Source organism: Saccopteryx bilineata, chromosome 5, assembly GCF_036850765.1.
Source record: "Saccopteryx bilineata isolate mSacBil1 chromosome 5, mSacBil1_pri_phased_curated, whole genome shotgun sequence".
Classification (NCBI taxonomy): Eukaryota; Metazoa; Chordata; class Mammalia; order Chiroptera; family Emballonuridae; genus Saccopteryx; species Saccopteryx bilineata.
The window spans coordinates 55,576,881-55,585,195 of record NC_089494.1 but is presented as its reverse complement, the minus strand read 5'-3'; the positions used below and the strand labels follow the sequence as shown (position 1 = coordinate 55,585,195).

Genomic DNA, 8,315 nt, shown 5'->3' with positions numbered 1-8,315 from the left:
TCTTTCCTCCAAAAATTTAAACTCCAAAAACCCTGTTGGTTTTTTGGTCCCCAACAGGCACATATTTCTCTGGAATACCATAGGGTGCACCTGGAAATCTTCTAGGGTGCACATTTTGAGAACTACTGTGTTAAGGGAAGGAGTTAATGTGTTTGCAGATGTATGTTAAAATATCCCAAGTAAAAAATGGAGAGTCTAATCCAGGTGTTCAGCCTTCACTTCTGGAAACATTGGTTGCACACTTAATGTTGCTCGATCTGAGTGTCTATGATAATTCTAGTAGTTTTTTTTTTTTTTTTTTATAATTCTAGTAGTTTTAACTGCCTTGCTTAGTATACAGAGTTGGTTACTTCCATTGTCTGTGTTGCTCTGTTAGTGCTTACTGCCAACTATTTCTCATAGTCAGAGTTTTTATATACTTCAGGAAAGTTCTAAAAGTAAGTAAATGTTAACATCATTTCACAATTTTTCACTCAGTAGTGTCTGTTTTTCTTTTTTTTCTTTTAAAGTTACAATTTATTTCTTAGTAATGAAAACTTTGAAGTTCTCCTTTCTTAGCACCTTCTGACTATACAATATTGTTAACTATTTTAATTATGTTGGATATTACACCTCCAGGACCTTATTATTTTATACCTGGAAGTTTAGATATTTTTACCTCCTTGACCCATTTCACCAATCCCCCTACTCTTCACCTCTGGCAAGTAGAAATCTGCTATCTCTTATCTATGAGTCATTTGGGGGTTGTGTGTGTGTGTGTTAGATTCTACATTTAAGGGAGATCATACAGTATTTGTCTTTTTCCATCAGACATATTTTACATGTTCTTACAAATGACAGGATTTCCTTCCTCTTTTATGGCAAAATACTATACAATACGTACATATACACATACATATACATGTATGTATTATATGTGTATGTGTATGTGTATATGTGTGTGTCTATATATATGTAGATGTGCATGTGTGCACATATAAATATATATATTTAACATTTTTATTATCTATTTATTCAGTGATGGATACTTAGGTTGTTTCTATATGTTGGCTATCATAAAGAATGCTTTAATGAACAAGGAGGTGCAGATATCTTTTTGAGGTGATTTGCTTTTCTTCAGATAAATACTCAGAAGTAGAATTGTGGTTCATATGGTAGTTTTATTTTTCAATATTTTGAGAAACCTCCATACTGTTTTCTAGAGTGGCTGCACCAATTTACTTTCCTTCTAATGATGCATAATGGTTCTCTTTTCTCTATATCCTTGTCAACACTTATGTCTTCTCTTTTGATAACAGCTATTCTAACAGGTATGAGGTGATACCTCATTATGGTTTTGATTTGTATTTTCCTGATGATTAGTGATGTTAAACATCTTTTCATGTACCCGTTGGCAATTTATATAACTTTTTTTTTTTTTTGCATTTTTCTGAAGCTGGAAATGGGGAGAGACAGTCAGACAGACTCCTGCATGCGCCCCACCAGGATCCACCCAGCACGCCCACCAGGGGGCAACGCTCTGCCCACCAGGGGGCGATGCTCTACCCCTCTGGGGCGTCGCTCTTTCATGACCAGAGCCACTCTAGCGCCTGGGGCAGAGGCCAAGGAGCCATCCCCAGCGCCTGGGCCATCCTTGCTCCAATGGAGCCTCGCTGCGGGAGGGGAAGAGAGAGACAGAGAGGAAGGAGAGGGGGAGGGATGGAGAAGCAGATGGGCGCTTCTCCTATGTGCCCTGGCCGGGAATCGAACCCGGGACCCCTGAATGCCAGGCTGACACTCTACCACTGAGTCAACCGGCCAGGGCCCAATTTATATAACTTCTTTGGAAAAAATGTCTATTTTGTTTTCCTGCCCATTATTTAATCAAGCTGGTTTCTATTGAGTTGTATGAGTTTTTTTTATATATTTTGGTTTTATGTTTTACAAATATTTTTTCCATTCTATAAGTTGTCTTTACTTTAGTTGATGGTTTCCTTTGCTGTGCAGAAGCTTTTTAGTTTGCACTATAGTTTCACTTCATTATTTTTGCTTTTGTTGCCTTTGCTTTTGTTTCCAAATACAAAAAATCACCAAGACTGATGTCAAGGAGCTTATCCCCTATGTTTTCTTCTAAGAGTTTTATGGTTTCAGGTTTTACATTCAAGTCTTTAATCCATTTTGAGTAGAGTTTTATGTGTGGTATAAAATAACAGTCTAGTTTCATTTTTTTTGCATGTGGCTATTCAGTTTTTCCAACACTACTTATTGAAGAGACTATGCTTTCCCCATTGTATATATAGTCTTATAAATAAAAACATTTATATGATGGCAGTACATATAGTGAGTCTGAATGATACAGGAATAAAACTGATTATTGCATAAGCTCTAACTTTACATGGCCTGAACATACATACTCAAGAAGTTTTTTCTGCTTAAATAACTGAAGATGTGATAATTTTAATCCTGGAAACGGAGGTTGGGGAACTTAGTTTGTATATATCTGTACTATGTATATATATAGAGAGAGAGTGAAAGGATTATAACAATTTCTGAGGTATAATATACACATCATGTCAACACATTTGAGAATGAAATAGAATGGAAAAATACTATTATATAAAAATACTAATTTAAATTTTAAAAACTAACAAGAAGGATATTTTGAGTATAGCTCAGTAAATAAAAAGTAACCATCTGTATAGGAATGATTACAAATGTACAATAGCAAAATGCAGTCTCACAGATGAATAAGTTTTGCTTTAAAAGATCATTTTTAAAATGCCAGGTATTTTTTTTATATATTTTTAGAACTTATCTCTTCCTTTTTATTTTTTACTCAGTGAGAGGGGAGGAGGCAAAGACAGACTCCCACATGCACCCTGACTGGGATCCACCCAGCAAGCCCACTAGGGGGTGATGCTCTGTTCATCTGGGGCTTAGCTCCATTGCTTAGTTTAACCAAGCTCTTCTCAGTCCCTGTGGTAGAGGCCATGGAGCCATCCTAAGTGCCTGGGGTCAACTTACTCCATTCGAATCATGGCTACAGGAGCGGGAGAGAGAGAGAGAGAGAGAGAGAGAGAGAGAGAGAGAGAGAGAGAAGTGAGATGGGGAGGGGTAGAGAAGCAGATGGGCACTTCTCCTGTGAGCCCTGATCTGGAATCAAAACTGGGACATCCACATGCCAGGCCGATGTTCAACCACTGAGCCAAGCGGCCAGGGCCAGTTTTGTTTATGTTTTTAAGTAGTGAAGCTAGCACTTTATTGTTAAACTGTTGAAGAATTGCAAGATTATACACATTCATGATAAAGAAATTGAGCTGAGTCTGTGATTAACTCATTAGCCAGTACAAGATTTAAGAGTTAACCACAATTGCTGGTGTTCTCTCAAATTAAGATGGGTTAATGAGTCAAAATGCAGGCATATTTATGCAGAACACTGAATGTGATGTATAAATTCTTGAGGTACTACAGAAACAGGAACACCATACAATGTATATACTATGCTTTACATCTTTTTCTTTTCATATTGTCATTTACAGCTTTAAATTTCCCACTTAGTGCTGTTTTCACTGTATCCCAACAGTTTTGCATACATGTTTTTTCATTCATACCTAAATATTTAAAAATTTTCCTCATGACTTTCTTTGATCTATTGATTATTTAAAAGTGTGTTATTTTATATCCAAATATTTGTAAATTTTCTAATTTCCTTTGGTTATTGGTTTCTAATTTAATTCTATTATGGTCAGGCTCATATTGTGAATGATTTAAAATTTTTTACATTTATTGAAGCTTATTTATGGCTTAATAAATGGTTTTCTTTATTCTCTTAGCCAAAAGTTTAGCATATCCTGTGACCTATTCCTAATTTTTTTTTAGTACGCTCTTTCTTCAGAGCAATGTGCTGATGTTTTTGTTGCAGGTTACGTGGAATAAGAACACACTGAATCTCAAGTGCTTTGGTCCTAGGTTTTCTTGGTTTAGAAAGTGTCACACAACACATTGGTAGACATCATCATCTTTGGAAAAATTGAAAAGTTTGTGAATTCTGCTAGCTCTTTTGAGCCCTAGGTAATGAAGCACAGTAGCATCAGTGAGACTAGAAATATCTCCTCCTTCCTTTTTTTTTTACAATGACTAAGTTGAGAACACTGGACTTAGCATTCACAATGCAACCTTGGACAGATGTGTGCTTTCTTTCTCCAGTCTTCCTTGGTCTGTAGCAGGAATACCCTCTACTCAGCAGCAGGCAGGTATGGCCATGAGTCATGACACCTGCTTAGGGGGAACCTTGTTTATCATTCCCACTGCTGATTAAAACCACGTAACCATTCTATTCTTCACCCATAGCATCAGCAGCAACTCTTGTGTCCATACACTTCTCATAAAAGGTACGGGGTTTACACTCATTTTTCACTTCAATGAGTTTTTGGCAGCCAGTGGCTGGAAAAGAAAGGTTCAGCTTCATCCTGAAGCTGCCGACTGTCTCCTAGGTGCCACAAAAAAGAGGCCTCTCATCTTTTCTTTTATTCTTTAGACATAGTTTCTTTTAGTTCTTTGAACATATAGCTGATTTAATGTCTTTGTCTATTAGTTCTAATATCTGGAGTTCCTTAAGGTCTGTTTCTATTAACTTCTCCTGTGTATAAGACATACTTTACTCTTTCATTTCATGTCTCATGATTTTTTATTTAAAACTAGAAATCTTAAATAATATGTATGGTTACTCTAGAAATAAGACCCCACCACACAAGTGTTTGTTGTTTTTCTGATTGTCTGTACTCTTTGTCATGGGTAGCCACTCAAGTCTCAGTCTAGTTTGCTTAGTGGTCAGCTGGATAGCGATTTCCTTAATTGTATTGAGTCAATAAGTCTCCCTGTCTTTGCAAATGGGCTTTGAGCACACCTTTAATGCTGTTGCAGCTTTTTTCTATGCCTTATTCTTCACTTCTGTATTGTGTAGAGCCATAGGTGAAAGCTTAGGGTCTTTTTAAGACTCCTCACTGCACACATATCCCTGAAGACAGTTTTTTCTAAATTTAACCCTGCTCATGTGTATAGCCTTCTAGATTCCCAGGAATATGTCAGCTTTTCAAAGCCAGTGTACACATCTCATTCTTACCATTTTTTTTTTTATATTTTCTAGTCAGCTTTTTGTTTGTTCCAACTGTTATCACTGCCTCAGGTCACAGCCATGTTGAACAGTTTCTCCTGATAGTTTTAGACAAATTCCCCTAAAGAAAGGGCTGTTCTTATTGAATGAGTTTTGAATTGAGTCAAATAAAGACAAGAACTGTGAATAATGGTTTACTGGGAGCCCCCAGGCAGGTCAACTAGCAACAATTCTCTGGGAATGGGATTTCTTGGGGAGCTTCAAATCTACTCTGCCCTACCAAGTGGCTGCTAGGCTTTTGGTTTTACAGTGAATCATAGGCTATTGGTTTTTCAAGGATATCATAGAGGTGGTAAGAATAGGTAGGAATAGGACAAGTTAAAACACCACAAAGCTCACTGTTTTTTTTTCCCTAAAGTTCAACCAATTTTCTCAAATAAATGGTCTCTGGTTGTTTCAAACCATGGCTTAATAACTAGGTTTTAAATTTTATTTCTCCCCAACAAGGTGAGCCACAGGAAAGTCTGAATTCCTCTTAGTTTCTCTTTTAGGTGCCTCTGATTGCTGGCTACTAGTGGGCCCAGCAGAGAACTCCAGGGATTAGTGCAGGGGCAGTGGGCCTGGCTTGCTCTTTGGTCCCAGTTGTTACTCTATCCAGACATTTTTTATTTTTTATATATCTCAGTAGAGCATTGCCACAGGAGTTTGGTGGGTATGCCCTCTGAGTTCCAAAGGTGTGGCCTGCCCACTGGTTCTCAGGGAGCAGGGCACATTCTCAGCAATGGAGGGGGGAGGTGTAGGCTTGGGTCTCACCAGAAACCTGAGTCACTGACCCGCCCCCTTCTTCTTCACCTTTCAGAATGACCCTTTCTCCTGGCTGGATATGGAGAGATTTCCAGGGATGGGGCAGCTGTTCTTCTTCAGACTGGAACAGGAAAAAGGGATCGATTACTCCTCCCATGTATATGTCTACTTTAGCCTTGTTGGGGAGAACTAAAATTCAGGTATCCAGCAGAGGCTGAGGGATTAGGCCCTGGAGTAGAGGTCACATTCCCTGTACTGAGCTACAGCCCAAGAGACATATGAAGTAGGGTGTCCCACTAACGTTGTATTCCCAACCTCAGCTGCCCTAACCCAACAAGCTGCAATTTGTGCAGGGGTAGGTTAGGTGAGGCCAGTTGGGCCCACACTATGGTCTTTCAACAGAGGACTCTGGAAAGATGAGGCAGTTGCAAGAGAGGGGCTGGAACAGCTAAGAAGTGGAGGCAAATCTTTCAGAATTTACAGTTTCTATGGAGCTGCTGACAGTGCTAAGTAGGATGAAGCTGATCCTTATAGACAGGTTGGCCCCTTCCACACTACCTAGGCACAGAAACCACCCACACAAACAGCAAAAAGAGCAGTAGCTGATGACAAGTAGCCCATAGCAGATTATAAACAACAGATGATGCCAACCCAAGAAGATCTAGAACCAACATAACTGATAGCTGGAAACAGAAAACTTAAACCCTAGACTCACCTAGCCTTTCAAACAGCCCACCCAAAGAAGGAATCTATACACAGAAAAAAAATGGGAAGGCAGAGAAATGCAATCCAAATGAATCAACAAGGGAAATCCCCAGAAAAAGAACTAAATGAGATGGAAGAAACAAAATTACCAGATGCAGAGATTAAAATAATGATTGTTAGGATGCTCAAAGATCTTAGAGCAACAATAGATGCACATAATGAGCACCTAAATAAAGATATAGGAAGCATCAAAAAGGACATTGAAATCATAAAGAAGAATCCATCAGAAATGACAAATACAATATCAGCAATGAAGACTATACTAGAAGGAATTAAAAGCAGGCTTGATGAAGAAGAGGACCGAATCAGTAATTTAGAGGACAAGATAAACAAAAGCACAGAAGCAGAGCAGCAAAAAGAAAGGAGGCTCAAAAAGTCTGAGGAAACTCTAAGACAGTTCTGTGAGAACCAAAGAGAAACAACATCCACCTAATAGGAGTTCCTGAAAGAGAAGAGAAAGAACAGGTTATAGAGAACCTGATTGAAGAAATCATAACTGAAAACTTCCCTAAATTGATGAAGAAAAAAAACCACACAAGTTCAAGAAGCACAGAAAGTCCCATTAAAGAGGAACCCAAAGAGGTCTACACCAAGACACATCATAATTAAAATACCAAAATTAAGAGATAAAGAATACTAAAAGCTGCAAGAAAAAAGCATTCAATTACCTACAGCTCTCATAACGATGACATCCAACTTTTCAACAGAAACACTAGAGGCCAGAAGGGAATTGCAAGAAATATTCAAAGTAATGCAAAACAAGAGGCTACAACCAAACCTTTTTTTTTTTTTTTTTTTTTTTTTTTACAGAGCCAGAGAGCCAGAGAGAGGGATAGATAGGGACAGACAGACAGGAACGGAGAGAGACGAGAAGCATCAATCATCAGTTTTTTGTTGCGACATCTTAGTTATTAATTGATTGCTTTCTAATATGTGCCTTGATCATGGGGTTACAGCAGACTGAGTAACCCCTTGCTCAAGCCAGTGACTTTGGGTCCAAGCTGGTGAGCTTTGCTCAAACCAGATGAATCCACACTCAAGCTGGCGACCTTGGGGTCTTGAACTTGGATCCTCCACATCCCAGTCTGATGCTCTATCCACTGCACCACCACCTAGTCAGGCCCAAGACTTCTTTATCCAGCAAGGTTATTTAAAATTGAAAGAGAAATAAAAAGTTTCCCAGACAAAAAAAAAAAAAAAAAACCTAAAAGAATTTATTACACCTAAACCAGTGCTGCGAAAAATGTTAAAGGGCTGGCTGTAAACAGATCAAAGAAAAAAAAATCTAAAAATAGAAGACTGTAGATTTAAAAAGTAAAATGGCAATAAACAAATACATATCAATAATAACCTTAATATAAATGGATTAAATGCTCCAATCAAAAGACAAAGGGTAGCTGAATGGATAAGAAAACAGGACTCATTCATATGCTGCCTACAAGAGACTTACCTTAGAAAAAAAGATGCACATAGATTGAGAGTGAAGGGATGGAAAAAAATATTACATGCAAACAGAAAGAAAAAAAAAAGTTGTAGTATCAATACTTACATCTGATAAAATAGACTTTAAACAAAGTCTATAGTAAGGGATAAAGAAGGTCACTACATAATGATAAAGGGAGCAATCCCACAGGAAGATATAACCATTATAAAT

The 8,315-nt window shown here is 38.0% G+C and overlaps 1 pseudogene; it reads right to left on the bottom strand.

Moving 5' to 3' along the window:
- Positions 1-3,783: 3,783 nt before the first annotated feature.
- On the bottom strand, positions 3,784-4,447 carry LOC136306474 (small ribosomal subunit protein eS6-like; annotated as a pseudogene).
- Between the last annotated feature and the right edge of the window lie 3,868 nt (positions 4,448-8,315).